The sequence below is a fragment of the Vulpes lagopus genome, chromosome 3 (genome assembly GCF_018345385.1).
Source record: "Vulpes lagopus strain Blue_001 chromosome 3, ASM1834538v1, whole genome shotgun sequence".
Classification (NCBI taxonomy): Eukaryota; Metazoa; Chordata; class Mammalia; order Carnivora; family Canidae; genus Vulpes; species Vulpes lagopus.
This window is the reverse complement of record NC_054826.1, coordinates 50,973,676-50,990,555: the sequence shown is the minus strand read 5'-3', so window position 1 is coordinate 50,990,555 and position 16,880 is coordinate 50,973,676. Positions and strand designations below refer to the sequence as shown.

General features: G+C 49.2%; 1 protein-coding gene across 4 annotated transcripts in view; it reads right to left on the bottom strand.

The window, feature by feature from the left end:
- Positions 1–16,337, bottom strand: part of HRH2 (histamine receptor H2) — a 54,409-nt gene extending 38,072 nt beyond the window's left edge. For 2 of the 4 annotated variants that reach the window (XM_041750117.1, XM_041750118.1), the window contains exon 1: positions 16,059–16,335. The gene's annotated coding sequence lies outside the window, so the exon portion shown is untranslated. Of the gene's footprint in view, positions 1–16,058 lie in introns of all 4 variants that reach the window. The other 2 variants (XM_041750114.1, XM_041750116.1) reach the window with 2 other exon arrangements.
- Positions 16,338–16,880: the final 543 nt, after the last annotated feature.

The window sequence follows — 16,880 nt, the reverse complement described above, 5'->3', positions numbered from 1 at the left end:
GCAATCCTGTGAAATAGGTGATTTGGTCCTTATTCTGCAAAAATTGGCACACAGAGAAGTGAAGGGGAGCCCCAGGGGCTGAAATGCAAGGACTCTGGACCGATTTGGGCTCTGATTCCAGTGCTGTCATTTGAAGCTTTGTGACCTTGGGCACTGTACTGCAACCTCTCTGAACCTTAGTCTCCTCAGTTATAAAATTTGTAAAGTAATATGCCCTCCCTCACTCGGTGGATGTGAAAATGCAGAGTAAGTGTCTGTAAAACACTCGCTGCCTTGGCACATGGTAGATTCTCACCAAATGTCATCTGTATTATTGTGTAAAGCTCTACAGCCAGGAAATAGCACATATGAACACTCTATATATTGATTGAGTGTCTTCCAGGTGCAGACACTGTACTGGGCTCTTGGAATACAGCAATGAGGTGACAGACACATGTAGAAGCTTCTGGTAGAGTGGGGGAGACAAAAATTAAGCAACTCACTGTAGAATTGCTCATTTAATAGTCATATTGATATATATATATATCTGAATATCTATCTATCATCTATCTATCTATCTATCTATCTATCTATCTATCTATCTATCGCACAAAACCTCCAGGCGGGAGATGGTGGATTTAACCCCAGAGCCACGAGAAGCTTCAAGGGTAGAGGGAGGGGTGTGAGCAAAGGGCGATGTGACAGGAGGCAGGAAGGGGCCCACTGCCCTGCTGTCCTGCTGTCTATTCCAGGAGGTGGGGTGTGGCAGTGGAGGTGGGCCCAGGCTGAGCCCTGCTGACCACCCCCAGTAATCACTGTAGGCCATGAGACAGAAGTCACTGGTTCCTGAAAAGGCAGTTTCTTGTCTTTATGAGCCCTAATTTCTTAGAACCTCCCTCCTATAATTGGCCATTTCAAATGTCCAATTACTGGTATCTGGTGTTGCAGGCATTAGAAAGTGGCCCCAGCAACAGACTCTCAGGAATTCCACCCCTGTCAGGAGTCCCAAAGGGGCCAGAGAAGCAGGAGTTATATCCAAGGGGCAACTTTCGTTTCTTAAGAGGGAAGACAAACCTTTGCAAGCTCCAGAGTGGCCATACTCACGTAGGGTGCTGAGCAAATGTGACCAAGGCTCAGACGGTCCGTTGGAACTGAAATGACCTTGGTCTTTCCAGAGAGTCCTTCCTTCCCACTTACAGATGCCAGGCAAGGTGCAGCTCCACTTAAGAAATGCTGACTGCCTGTTAGGCGCTAGGAGCTCTGGGGCTCCTTCCTACCATCGCCCAGGAGCCTGATGCAAGCTTTGGGGCGGGGGCAGAGGAGAGAAACAAAGTGGATGTGGCAGGTCCCAGCCCCCACAGTTCAGACACAGCCAAGTGACAGGTAACAGGGGCCGTAGTGGGAATGATGAGGGGCTGTGGGAACTCAGAGGAATGAGGTTGGACTCTGTGGCTAGTGGCAGGTGACAGCTCTGTGTGCGCGCACACTTTACTGAGCCTGGAAAACCCTATTAATGTTAAGAACACTCAGACTCCTGACCTAGCAGTTGCGTTTCTAGGATTTTGTGCTGTGACTCCCCGCAGCACTAACTGTGTTAGCAAAAGCTGGAAATGGTGTAGAAGTGCAGAGGACACAAAGCAATGAAGCTATCAAAAAGACTGAGTAGGTTGTCTGGGCTGATGTGGGATGGTCTCCAAACATGTGCCGAGGAGGATAGGAATAGGGGGAATGTGTGTCCACACCCCCACCTCCTGGAACAGACAGTGGGACAGCAGGGCAGTGGGCCCCTTCCTGCCTCCTGTCACATCGCACACACATCCACACGTGACTGACTGAGGAAGGGTACTTGGCAGAAGGGTAAGGTGGGTGGTTCCCTCTGGAGACTGACTTGGGGGTTGAGCCACAGGTGGGAGAAAGACTTCTTTTTTGTTTTGCTTTTAAGATTCATTTATTTATTTATTTGAGAGGGTGGGAAGGGAGAGCACAAGTGGGAGGAGCAGAGAGAGAGGGAGAGAGAATCTCAAGCGCACTCTGCCCTGAGTGCAGAGCCCAACATGGTGCTTGATCTCAGGACCCTGAGATCAGGACCTGAGCCTAACCAAGAGTCAAACTGTGCCACCCACGCACCCCATGAGACTTCTTTTACTATATGCCCCTTTGGGACCTTTTGAACCTTTTTACTTTGGGGATATATCACCGATTCAGAACCTAACAGCCACATAGTTTAACAGGTGGAGAAGGGAAGGGGCAGAGTGTGCCTGGCAGAGGGAACAACACATGGGGATGGCAGCGGGGTGATCACATCATGCCGAGGAGCAGGACCAGCCATGTGGATAGTCAGGGCTCCAGGCCAGGGCTGGTACTCAGTCTGCTAAGTCCAGGGGCCCCAGCTAAGAAATCTCCACTCCAAGCTCATTGCCCACAGGCACCATACTCTCCTCACACTCACTGCACAGGTTTGGGAGTCACACTGGTCATGCCATGCCCCTCCAATGCTTTCTTGTTGTTAGCATAAGGAACACCATGCCTGCCACACCCTGTATGATCTGGCCTCTGCCAATCTCTCTGGCTGATTCTCCAGGGGAAGTTGGAGCTGGGGATGGAGTGCCCAGGAGGTTATACTTAGATGTCAGAGAAAGACAAACACTATATGACTTCACTCATATGTGGAATTTAAGAACATAGGGGAAGGGAAGGAAAAATAAAATAAGATGAAAATAAAGAGGGAGAAACACCATAAGAGACTCTTACCTCTAGGGAACAAAGTGAGGGTTGCTGGACAGGAGGTGGCCGGGGCATGAGGTAACAGGATGATGGGCATGAAGGAGGGCACTGGATGGAATGAGCACTGGGTATTGTATGCAACTGATGAATCACTGAATTCTACCCCTGAAACTACTAATGCGATATATGTTAATTAAGTTGAATTTAAATTAAAAAAAATTTTTAAAAAGAGTTTGGACTTAGTTCTGAAGGCAATAGAAAGCCACTGGGGCTTCAATCAGCAGGCCCAAGATTACCCAGGAAACTGGTAGCAGATCTGGGAACACGGCTCTCCTGATCCCACAACCAACCATCAATGAGGACGTTCTTCTTCCTCCTTAGCAAATATAGAATTCTTATCTCATAACAGGCCTGGGGCTCTCTCTACATACATCATCTTGTTTATACTTTACCACAGCATCTTGAGGCAAGAGATCTATTCTGCATTTTACAAAAGTAGGAACCAAGGCTCAGAAAAGTTTGGGAACTTGCCCAAAGTCTTAGCACCGTTAAGCGGAAAAGTCAGGATTTGAATCCAGGTCTGCTGGACTCTGGAATCCCTGTACTGGGCCACTACGTATTTATCTTTTCCTGTGGAGAAAGAAATGACTGAGCTTTTTAAAGAGATAGTGTGATTGCCTGGGCATCTTCAGCATGAAACACTTCCTTCTTTGCAATAGCATTAACGTTAGTCTTTCATCTTTGTGGTTGTAGACTTCTACTCCCTTCCCGGCAGTGGGCTGGACATTGGTAAAAGCCCTGCAGGCAGGAAAAGACCTCTGGTGGAGGCTGTTCTTTAGAGAGAAAGATCCTGGATCCTGGTCATCTGAGCTTTGGTCTCACCTTTCATTTCCTCAAGGGGCCCAAAGCCAGGAATTGTGTTTGCTTCTGTCCTCAAGCATGTCTTGTTTCAAACACTGCAGCCCGCTCGGGGCCCCTCTGCACAGGCTGAATGGTGAATTTGGGGCAGCTCGGCACAGGTCGGGGAGAGCCCCACCCACTCCTTAGCCTAGAGTAAGGCCATGGGATCAAAGTGGACAATTTATTATGATGAATGTTACCACCTTGGCATCACACTGACAGGAACAGTGAGATCCACACACTGGACCAGAAGCCGGGATACTGTTCACTTCCATTTGCTGGGCACCTACAGATAGTTTATCTTCCCTGTGAGGCCAAGATTATTATTATTCCTCTTTGACAGATGGTGAAACTCATGTTCAGAGAGGTTAAGGTCACTTGTCAAGGGCACACGGCTGGTAAAGAGGCAGGCAGGGGGGCTTGGAACCAGGCCTGATTCATAGTCTCTGAGTGTCCAAGACATGCATCTCCCTGCTCATCCTCTGATTATCTGTGTGACCAGTTCTTGGTGAGGTGATTTCTTATCAGTGAGAGACCCTATGCTGTTTGCCTGGCCTCTGCCAATGGCTGGATGTGGGAACTTGAAGCCACATTTGGTGGCAATAAACTCCCTTAGATATTGTTTGTCTGAGAAAGTCTTTATTTCTCTTTCATTTTTCGTTTCAATTGAGGTGAAGTTCACATAACAGCGAATTAACCATTTCGAAGTGTACAGTTCAGTAGCATTTGGTACATTCACAATGTTGTGGTTCCAAAACATGTTCATCACCCCCAAAAGAAACTCCACACCCCTTAAGCAGTCACTCACCATCCCCTTATCCTGGTCCCTCCCAACTACCAATCTTATTTCTGGCTTTTTGGCTTTGCCTCTTCTGGATATTGTGGGCACAACGTGTGCATAAAATTGAGAAGCGTGGGGCTGGGGGAAACCCCTGATTCTCTTTTCTACTCTCTGCCTCCCTTTCATCCACCTAGGTGCTCAGCTAAGTACTTAGGTATCATCACCCCTGACATCCAACCTACCAGAAAGCCCGGGGAACCTGCCTCTGAAATGTGTGTATCTAGGATGTGGCTACTTACTTTCCTTGGCCTCTGCCACCAGTGCGGTGTTGGTCCAAGCCAGTAACACCTCTTGCCTGGGCTTTTTTTTTTTTAAGATTCTATTTATTTATTCATGAGAGACAGAGAGAGACAGACAGACAGAGAGAGAGAGAGAAAGAGAGAGAGAGAGAGGCAGAGACACAGGCAGAGGGAGAAGCAGGCTCCATGTAGGGAGCCTGATATGGGACTCGATCCTGGGACTCTAGGATCACGCCCTGGGCCGAAGGCAGCACTAAACTGCTGAGCCACCCGGGGATCCCTTGCCTGGGCTTTTTCAGACCACTCTCGACTGGCCTCCCTTCTCTCTTGCCAATGCTGTACCATGACACCCTCTCCTTGGCTAGGAAGGCCCCATGGGATCTGCACCCTACCTACCTCTCTGGGATCCTACATGATGCCTAAGGCCTCAATGGGCACCTGGCCCCTCTGACCTTGCTCCAGTGCTGTGGACATGTCACTCGCTCCTCCTTGGGAGTCTGCCTGTGGTGTGCTACTAACCTGGACATTCCACTCTTGGCACAAATATCAGTTCCACAGACGGGCCCTCCTTGACCCTCCAAAGCAGCTCTCATCACCTCTATCATATCCCTCCCTTTGGCTTTCCACAGAGCACATTTTTTCCCCTGGCATTTTTCTTGCTTCCCTATATTTGCTCACTATCTCTCTCTCCCCACTGGAACACGGGTACCACAAGGGCCAGGATCCACTCTGTCTTGTTCCCTGACAGGCATTTAATGAGGGCTCAATTAATACTTATTGGATTGACATGTTGAAAACAACTGTCATAACAATATAATATCCCATTTACTGGGCACTTTCAAGGTGCCATGCGATGTTCTAAGTACTTCATATACTTTATCCCATTTAATCTCTGCAACAACCCTATTATGTGGATTCCATTATTCATTTCCATTTTCTAGATAAGGAAATTGAGGTTTAAGTTGTTTTGTGACTTGGCCAAAGTCCACGGCCAGCAGTGGCTTGGCAAGTGTGAGGAAAGTCTGGGGAAGGGCTTTCAGAGCAGGAATTGGACCAGGCCAAATGAAAATTCTGTCTCGGTTCTTCTGCAGGAGGTGAGACCCTGGATTGCCAATGTTTGTAGGGGGGCCCAAATCTCTGCCATCTGGCGGGGAAGAGGTAGGGTAGAGAGGGCACAGGGTTAGGAATTTAAACCCTGAGTCTGAGTCCCTGGTATGACTCTGACGGGCTATGTTACCTTCAACAAGTTCTCCACCCTCAATGTTCTCAGCAGAAAAATGAGGAGATGGGCTTATAATATCCCAAAGATTTCTTCCAACAACTTTATGTATGTGTATGTAGAGAGGTGCTGGGAAAGATGGAATCATGAGCTCCCAAAATAGTAGTCAAGAACCCCTTGTACAGCATCCCTGAAACAGGTAGTGAGGCACAATCACCTTGCATACCTCCAATGATGGGGGACTTACTATCTCAGAAATTATTTGCCAACTAGTCACAGCCATTTAAAGACAGTATAGAGCCAACACACTCTTTGTTTTGGAGGCTACCCCACTGCATAATAAATGCATTTTAATGTATGCATATTCCAAAGAAAAGAAAATGTGTACTTAGCTATTTAGTATAATGAGGCTGCCACTGACCAGCTGTCATAGAGGCATATTCGTAGATAGCCAATTAAACATTTATTACTTGCAATTTTGTAATTTTCTTTTTGTATTTTAGATCTAGTGTGTGTGTGTGTGTGTGTGTGTGTGTGTGCCTATATGAGTTTGCAGACATTTTTATAGTTTCCTTAAAGCTCTGAAGCCCCATAGAACAAAATACCCTTTGCCAGGCAGTTCGACAGAGCCCCTTGTTCTCCTGAGTGTCTGCCTCTTTACCATCAAACAGCCCCTGGGCCCTCAGGCTGGACTCTTTGCCATCATCACTGCCACCATGGCACTTGCCTGTAGCTGCTACCATCCACGTCCTGGCCACCATCATCTCCATCACCATATCACCTCCCCCCACCTCTGGCCACAATTGTCCCAGGCGCTGGACACAGGAGCCGCCCCAGCCAACTTGGGATCACCCTCCCTCTCCATTCCTCTTCCCCCCAATCTCACTCCAGGTTTTGCCCTTCTGACAAGGTACAGCTTGCTCCTACAGGTGACAGTCTTGCAGCCGGCCGGCCAGGTCACCTTAATGATGGTGGCAGCAAACAGTGAGCATTCGCCCAGAACATTCACACACACTGGCTATCTTACATAATCCTCTCTGTCCTCTCCCACTTTCCATTGCCCCTCCACATACTTGTGCCCTCATTTTGGGTCCTGCAGGAGAACTCTGGTGCAATCCAGGCAGTCACTATTACCCCATTTCGCAAATGTGGCACAGAGAGGCGAACCGCCTAGGCCAAGGCCACAGTCAGGCAGAGGCTGGAAGAGCCCCCTCGGTTTCCCATTCCCGACAGCTTACCCCGTCCCACACCCCCTGTGTCTCTCAAACCTCATTCGCTCATGCACCACTCCCAGGATTCTTGCCAAAACCACAAAATACCAGTCCTCGTTTTTCACTTCGTATTTTTCTTTAATGTGATTGAATTTATTGCAAAAGGAATTGTTTCAGGGATGCCTGGGTGGCTCAGTGATTGAGCATATGCCTCTGGCTCAGGTCATGATCCCCGGGTCCCACATCGGGCTCCCCCCAGGGAGCCTGCTTCTCCCTCTGCCTCTGCCTTTATCTCTGTGTCTCTCACAAATAACTAAATAACATCTTAAAAAACAAAAATAAAAACAAAACAAAACAAAAACAAGGAGACCTCCCCAGCAGCTACAGTGCATTCTAATTCCAGCTCTGCTACTTACCAGTGAGGCAATCCTGGCCAGGAGACTTGGCTTGGAGCCCCAATTTCCCTTCCCATGAAATGGAGATAACAACCCCAACCACATAAGGGTGGGGAGAGGCTCTCGGGCTTAAGAGCAAGGCACTTCTAGGGCCAGCTACCCCACTGCTTCTCTCCGCAGGGCATGGTGTCTCTCTGCCTCAGATTCCTCTACGGGGAGAATGGAAATGATGATAGTTTCTACATTATCTGACTGTCATAAGGAAGAAACGGGCATAGGTGTGTAAAACCTCAGTAGTTGGTGCTCAGTGGGTATGAACTGTCTACATCATGCCCAAGCACTCAGCACGATGGTTGACCCAGACCCTGTCTTCCTCTAGCTGCCCCCCCGCCCCCCCCACCAACTAGGCTCTGTCCTGCCTTGTCCCTTCTCCTTCCACGACCTCACCATGTCCCCTCCATCAGCTACATCCCCTGGCAATACCCTGAGTTCCTAGACCCTGCCCTGGAGGACCAACCCATGGCTCTTCAGCCTCTGCCCTAGATGCCAGGCTTCCCAGAAATGTCCGCTCAGCCCAGTCCAAACACAGAACAAATTGTAGGTTTAACTGTATTATTCCCGACAGTTGAGGGCTGGAAATGACTTCTAGGTCTAATTTCTTAAAACTAGAAGATTGGTTCAGCAAATTATGTCAAACGGGATCTTGATAGCCTTCACTATCATGTCTTGGAAACTATGAAATAATAAAGGAAAATGTTTATATTTAAGTAATAAAATAGCAAGATTGAAATTGTATAGAGAAGATGTATATTATGACTGAGAACGCCTATCTTGTTAACCTACAGGAGGGAAAAACAACTAGAATTAATGTCTAGAAGGGCAGACTGGATGGTAATAGTGGTTTTCTTTGGATGGTGGCACAATGACTTATTACTATACCTTCTTCTAAATTTCTTTATTCAAAATTTCTACATTGAGAATTAATTCTACAGTGACTGAAAAAACAACACAAAGACGCAGAAGTGTGTATGCTGTACTTCTTGGATATCGGATATGCATAGACACAGATATATATATATATATACACATATATATACATATGCTTTATATATATGCTACATATATTTTTTTCTTTGTGCAAAAAAGTATATATATATATACTTTTTTGCACAAAGAAAATTTGGAAGGATACACAACAAACAAAAGTGAGCCCCTCACTTGGGCAGATGGGGGCAGGGTGGAGTGAGGCTCCCCTGTGCACCTTTGATATTGTACTTCTGACCCCATGAATGTTTTCTCTAATCAGAAAGTGAAAAGAAAAAGAAAACATAACTATCTAATAAACCTTTAGCCATGGCAGTATTTTCCCAAATGGGCTCTGCGGACATTTGTTCAAGTTGCTGAGTCTGTCAGCATGTGCTGGGATTTAGAGAGGCTGGGGATTGCAGAACTCCCAATAAGCCAAATAAGGTCCCAGAGCCCAGCCCCATCCTGCCTTATCTTTCCTACAGAGCCTACCTGAAGAATGATGCTCCCAGGACCAGTTTCAGGAATATAGGACACGAGAAAGTTAGGAGGCTGGTCATGCCTTCCTGAGCCAGGCAGGCTGTGTATGGATTGTTTTTACCCGCTGTGGGCCTGTGGGGGTGTGGGCATGCCTTGGTCAGAGGGGTGGTCACTGTGGTCACCACGGGCTCAGTACCATCAGATTGCCAGCTTCTTTTGTATAAGCTGGGTTTTAAATGAAATCTGGCTATAAAATAAAATATCTAACCTTTTCAATGCAATCTCTTCTCTTTTTTTCCCCCCTAACATCTTATGATTCCCTGCAAAAGTCCTCCACCAGCTATGAGCTCAGCACGTTGCTGACATTCTCAGAGAGCCATGTTGGCCCTGAGGATTTTCCTCTTCTAGTCCCCCACCCTCTTTCATGATTGCTTTGAGAATTTTGACCCAGATCAGCATCAAACTCATTGGCCAATTGCTCAGGGGAGTTTGCCTTCCTTCTGGTTGAAAATTGGGCTGACATCCATCCATCTCTGCCCCAGGAGTATGGGAAGGAGTCCGGGAGAGGGCCGACTAACTCTAGCAACCAGCCGTCTCGTGGGGAGTGAACACTCTGCACCAGGCAGTGACAGTTAGTGGCCTTGCAGCTGGACTCCCACTCTGGGCTCTAACAGCCTTCTGGCGCCAGTGTCTGCACACTCCCCCCACACCACACCTGCCCCCTTCCCCGGCCGCCCTCTTCAGCTTCAGTTTCCCTTCCCCTCCTGCCATCACACCCTCTGTGTGCCAGCCAGCCAGGAAGTCTCATCCTTCCTTTAACTCTCCATATTCTCGCACCTCAGGGCCTTTGCACATTGTGATCCCTTGGTCAGGATCATCATCTCCTGCTGCTGCCTCTGCCTTTCTCAAACGATACATCCCTGTGCCTTTTCTTTTGTAGCCAGCCCCCCAGGAGGCTGGCATCCACTGTTCCTGCACTGTTCGTTATTTAGACTCCCCTTTCTCCTTCAACTCACGTTCCCTTCATGTGCTGTCACCCCCCAAAACAGCTTTTAAACCTGTTCCCTTGTCTCCAGTGGCGGTGTTCCAGCCTTTATCCCAGCTCACCTGGATGACAGAAGGGCTGTCCTGACTGCAGGTCTCGGCTCCCTCCTCAGCCCCACCTGCCTCCACATTATCTGAGGAAAGGGCGTTTTAGAAAACACATCCTGATCACCTCTATTCTCTGTCTAAAACCCTCGTGTTGCTCCCGAGCCTACAGGACAAAGTGCAAACTCCTCAGTTTGGCATTGTGGGATCCAACCCTGGGGACTCCTCTGTTACCTCCTTCCACTGCCCCTCATGCCTCAGGCAAAACCTAGCTGTCTGGTGTGCCCTGAGCACACCTGGAGGTTTTGTGGCTCTGTGTCTTTGTACATCTCTTTCTCCACCTGGAATACACTTTGACTACCAGTTGCCCTCCCCATTCACCTCTACTCCCAATTCTGTGAATCCAGGGTTGGAGGTTAGATTATTTTTGCAGCAAAGGCAGACGATTCCAGAGCTGAAAGTGGTTGAGGTGGAACACCTGGGGGGCTCAGTGGTTGAGCATCTGCCTTCAGCTCAGGTTGTGGTCCCCGGGGTCCCGGGATCAAGTCCCACATCGGGCTCCCCATGGGGGGCCTGCTTCTCCCTCTGCCTGTGTCTCTGCCTCTCTCTGTGTCTCTCATGAATAAATAAATAAAATCTTAAAAAAAAAAAAAAAAAGAAAGTGACTGGAGGTATCCAGTCCTTGCTGGAGCTGTTGACAATTCTCCTTGCTGTTCCTGGAGGTAGGGCACCAGGTCAAGGCCACCACATGTTCCTGGAGACTGTCCACAGGGCTGGCGATAATCAGCCCTCTGGCTTGCTCCAATCTATGACCAACTTGGCTCCAGCTACCTTTCCCTCACTGCCACGGCGCCAGGCCCGCACCCTCCTGGCAGTGCTGTCACACGGAAGCTGGTATCAAGAAGGACAGAGTCAGGTTCTATGAGATCAGCCAGTGTGCCCCTGCCTGGTTTTCGGATGGAGCAGTTGGGGGCTCAGAGAGGGACAGTGGCTTGCCCGGGTCACACAGTGATGAAAGGTGTCATCCTTTCATGCCTCGGAGTCATGCCTTGGAGCCCAGCATTTCCAGATCAGATAGATTAAAAAAAAAAAAAAACAATCAAAGAATACCCTGAGATTCACTAGCAAGGGCCTGGGGAGGAGGGCCTTAAATTGACAGGACAGGGCAGGCCTACTGAGGCTGACCCCAGAGCTGCTATGCACCTGGTGGTCCTACAGAGGAAAACAGCCTGAGCCGTGCAGATGACTTTAGTGGGGACCAGATTGCCGTTGTGAGATCAGTGTGGTTGGTATATGGTAAGTGAGCAGAGATGCAGTCAAAGCTACAGGCAGGGCCTGATCACAATCGTGTCGGGCCTTATAGACCTTGGTAGGGTTTGCATTTTAGTCCGTGTAAGGGAATGACACAATCAAGTTTTGACTCTGATCTGAGTAGACAGTTCTGCAAACTATATATACAAATGGCCAACAAGCACCTGAAAAGATGTTGAAATTCATTAGCTCTCAGGGGAATGCAAATCAAGACCAAAAAGATACCACATCATACCCACAGAATCCAAAAGTTGGGTAATTACGGTTGGTGAGGATGAAAAGAAGCTGGAACCTTTATCACACTCTGGTGGGGCAGTAAAAGGTTCAGGTGCTGGGGTGCCTGGGTGGTACAGTTTGTTCAGCATCTGACTCTTGATTTGGGCTCAGGTCATGATCTCAGGGTCATGAAATTGAGCCCAGCATCGGGCTCCAAGCTCAGCACAGTCTGCTTAAGATCCTTTCTCTCCCTCTGCCCCTCCTCCCTGTCTCCACTCAAGCACGCGCGCTCTGTCTCTCTCTCATATAAATAAAAAATAAATAAATCTTTTTTAAAAAATAGGTTCAGCTGCTTTGAAAGATGCTCTGGTAGTTCCTCAAAAGGTTAAACACAGCATTACTATATGGCTTAGTAACTCTTCTAGATATATCCCTGGAAGAAATGAAAATATGTCTTCAAAATCGGTACACAAATGTTCATAGCAGTATTATTCATAATAGCCAAAAAAGTGTTAACAACTCAAATGCCCATCAACTGATGAATGGGTAAACAAAATGTGGTGTATCCTCGAGTGGACTATTATTTTGGTCACATAAAGGAATGAAGTATTGATACATGTTACATACAACACAGATGAACTTTGAAAACTTGCTAAGTGAAATAAGCCAGACACAAAAGGCCATCTCTTATTCCATATAATCACATATTATATGATTCCATTGATATGAAATGTCCAGAATAGGCACATCTATAGACAGAAAATAGATTAGCAGCTGCTTAGCCTTGAGAGGGAACGGGGATTGATTGGGGGAATGACAGTTAATGGGTACAAAGTTTCTTTAGGGGTGATGAAAATGTTCTGTAATTAGACCATGGTGATGGTTGCACAACATACTGAAAACCATTGACTTGTAGACTTTAAATGGGTGAGACTTATGGCATATGAATCACGTCTCTATAAAGCTTGAATTTTGTTCTGAAGGACCACTCTGGTTGCTGGTGGGGGCAGAGTGGCAGCAAGGAGGCCAGGCAGCCAATAATGCAATCACAGGCTCAAAGCGCCCAGCACACAGGAGGCACTTAGTGACTATCTGTGGACGCCTCGCACAGGCTGATCCCTGTTTGGGAATGCCCGTCTCTTCTCATCCAGCCTTTCTTAACTCTGCACTGTTGACATTTTGCACAGGATGATTCCTTGCTGTGGAGGCACCATGGGATGTGCATCATGGGATGTTTAGCAGCACCCCTGCCCCTACTCTCTAGAGGTCAGCACATCCCCCCACCCAAGTTGTGACGATCAAAAATATCCCCTAGGAGACCAAACTGACCCCAATTGAGAACCACTGCTCTAACCTCTTCGGCTCAGCTGGTAAATCCTTGCTTATCCTTCCAGAATCATTTCCCATATTATTTCTTCTTGGCAGCCTTCACCTTTCATTCCCAGTTTCTTAAACAAACCCCCATCCTAACCCTGAGCACATTGTTTACACACCACTCTCCTTCACAGCTGTGTAGAGATGGCACCTTACCTTTGGGTTCCAACATCTAGTGCAAAACCTGGCCTTTGGAGGTCGCCACTGAGCCATTTCCTCATCTGCCAAGTGTGGAGATGCACTGCCTCCCCCAGGGTTTCCGTGATTAGTGCTTAAATGTAAGCTAACTGATCTGTTCACCACTCCTGACTCTGGGTAAAGGAGTGTAGGTAGGTTCAGGATCCAGATGGCCTGGGTTTGAATGCTGTGGGATGCTAGGCAAGTGACTGAGTCATCTGACTCTTGATTTCTTCTCTGTAAAATGGGGATATTGATAGTACCTACCCTATAGGGTTATACGAACACAAAGCAAGAACCACAACAAATGTCAAATATGATTGGTAATAATCATTTACTATTCTTTCTTCTTTCCAAGGGGCTTTCTGGGATTCAGCAGAGAGGTGGTCCGGTCACTGGTAAGTGTCCATGTGTGAGCCCTGTCCTGGGTGCTGGCCAAAAGGTGGGGGTGGATGGGTTATATTGTCACGAGAAGCCAGACACAAGTTCTGAGTCCACTAATGAGCATATTCCATAAAAATGGAAAGTTCAGAAATTCTAAAGAGTTAGGGAACAAATATCCCATAATCCTGCCATCCACAGGCAAATATTGCTAACATTCTTTGGTCTATTTCCTTCTAGTCTTTTTTCTAAGTGCTTGCCCACAGATTTGTGACCATACCCTATATATGCATATGTATAAGCATGTCCTCATTCATTAAAAAACTCTCCATTTTTAGTAGCCACATGATTGTCCCATAATTTACTTAATTGATCCCCTAACTGGACATTTAGGCACTCTCTGATTGTTGATGAGAATCTTTGCATCTGAAAGAGCTTTTGTTCATATTCCCATCACTTCATCTGGATGTCTTCCCTTCTTTTAAAACATTTTTGGCAAAGGAACCTCTCTAGCTGGCCGAGACACCCATTTCCCCATAGCTAGGCATCCATTTTTCCCATCATCAGGGATTTCTTCCCCCAGGCTGAGCTAAATCCTTGGGATTGGGACTTAATCCTGTTTCCCCTTCTCCGAGCATTGATGAAGATGGACCCCAGCTGGACTTGTTTTTGCCTGGACGCGTCAGCTGGGAGGGTCAGTTTAGTTAGTCATCCGTGGATGGAGACCAAAAAGTGTCCGTGGATGGAGACCAAAAAGTGTCCGTGAAGCCAGGAGGAGTAGCCGAGGCCAAAGTTAATGGAGACAAAGTTAACTAGGACAAAGTGATGGAGGAAGAGAACTGTTGGTTGGCTTGGGTGAGCCAGCCTGAGATCTGCTTTCTATCTGTGGTGCTAAATAGTGACCTTCCTTCCTTCCAGATGCCTAGAGAAATCATCACTAGGCAAAGGTATCCCAATCCCGCTGCCAGACTCAGTCGCACTTTCTCCACTGTTTATACAGCAGCTCCTCCTATTACATGTGGATGGTGAAACCAGTGCTGACTGGGCCCCTGCCAGGTCCCATGCTAGACACCTTCCACAGTCATATTTGGGATCCAGTGTGGTACCATCAGAAGAACTTGGAATCAGGCAGATCTAAGATCAGTCCCAACACAAGCATGTCCCAACAGTGTGACCATGTGGAAACCATTTACCCTCATGAGACTTGGTTTCCTGGCCTGTTATTTCAGTGTTTAATGGGACCAGCTTCCCAGGATCCTTGCGGAGACTATAGCCAACACTGGATGCATAAGGCACCAAGTCCCAGGCCTGCACAGAGCAAGGGCAGGAGAAATGTGACTTTCTCGTTCCATTCAATTCTCATTATATCTCACAGTCAAAAATGTCAATAAATGTAATCTATCTCATTGCCTTTTATAACCTCCAGCAACAGGGCGCTCATTAGTAAGTATGAATTTATAAGGTCCCATTACAAATAAGATACTGAGGCTCAGAGAGATTCCACCAGGAGTTTTCCCGCACAGACTGTCATCTCACAGCTTTCATGTCTCAGAGAACCATCAGGATGTGTGTCTGGAGTGGAAGGGGCTCCTGCCCCCCACCCCCCTTCCCTGCACCCTGCTTCATGCCCAACTGGGCCACTGGCCACCTCTGGCAAAGGAGACCAGAAATGACCTGCCACGTAAAAATGAGTTCCCAGCAGGCAACCAGAACCGGGACTCTGGCCATTGAAGTTTAGGGTATGAGGGCTGCCCTGGAGGGACACCACAACCGGCGGGTACTTTGCTGCCCCATCTTCTTATCCTCATAGCCTTCTCAAAGGGGCCGTCAGCATACCCACCCCTCTTTGCAGAGCTGGAAACTGAGGTTCACATGGTCAAGGTCAACTGCAAGTGTTTCAATCAGCGAACCGGGATTCCTAGCCAAGGCCACGTGCCCAGCTCATCCCAGACCCAAATGGGTCCAGGCAAGCCCTGCCCCGACCTTGCTACAGGGCAGAGGCCAGCAGCCCAGGAGGACGAAGGCCAAATGCCTCGGCTCCGGAGGAGCTCAGAGCCCCTTCCTGCCCACCCCCAGCCTTCTCCTGGCTTTCCTTAAGCAGAATGTCGTTCCGTGCTCCCGCAGACACAACGCCCGAGAAAATGCCATCGCCCTGGAGCCGGGGCCAGAGCAGGGACCTCTCCGGCGCGAGCGGACTTTCCAAATCCACCCCCACGCGGGCAGAGGGGACAACCCACGGGCCCCGCGCCCCGAGCCCGGCTGTGACCCGGGGCTGCCTCCGTCCTTGCAGCGCCCCCTTGGCGCGCGCACGGCCCCCGCGGGTCACAGAGAAGGAAACTGAGGCTCGCAGGCGGAGAGAATCGTCCAAGGTCAGGCACAGTCCGCGAGCCGCGGCGGGGCCGAGCTCGCACTCGGGGTTAGGGTCACGGCGGCGGCGGCGGCGGGGACCCCCCCCCCCAGCAGAGGCCCCGCGGGGAGGCTCGGCGGCCGCGTTACCTTGAGCGCCGCGTGGGGCGGCTCCGGCTTCGGCTCCAGGCTCCCGGCTCCCGGCGTCCAGCGCCCGCGCCCGCGCCCGCGCCGGCTCCGCTCCGGGCAGGGATGGAGCGAGCGCCCCGCCCGCCCGCGCCCCGCGCCCCGCGCCCGGCGCCCACTTCCTCGTCTCCGCCCCCAACTCGCTCCTCCTCGCTCGCAGCCGCTCCCGCCCACCCTCCCCGGCCTCTCCCGGGCTCCCTGCTCCCCGCTTTCTCTCCCTCTCCCCTGCCGCCTCCGTGCACAGCACACTGCTTTGCTCCCTCCCCGCAGGCCCTCTCCCCCACGCTCCCCTACTTTCTCCCAGACCTTCTTTCCTTCTCTCTCTCTCTGGCTCTGACGTGTCTTTCTTTCTTTCTGTCACACTACCCCTCTCCCTTCATTCCCCCCCTCACTTGCAACCACTCCCCCCTCGCCTCAGCCCTGGCTGGGACCCAGATGCAGTTGTGAGATGATAGCAGTGGAAGGGCACCCCCAGCTGTGGCCCAGGAATCAGGTGGCACCACTCAGCAGTGGGTGCCCAGCACTCTGCCACCTGGAATCAGGCTACAGGAGAGAAAGCACTCGTTTCTGGGAAAAAGCCTGGATAATTCTGAGATCAATGGAACTTCAGAAAACCCCAGACTGGGTTTGTTCTAGTTGGAAGAAGGGATGGAGGAAGAGAAGAGGTAGAGAAGAGGGTCTTAGGAAAGGGGCTTTTGAGTATGAAAACAGAGGCTCAGATGGGAAAACCCTTAAATGTCAAGATGTCAAGGCTGCTGTGCTAACCATGTGGACCTGGATAGAGGT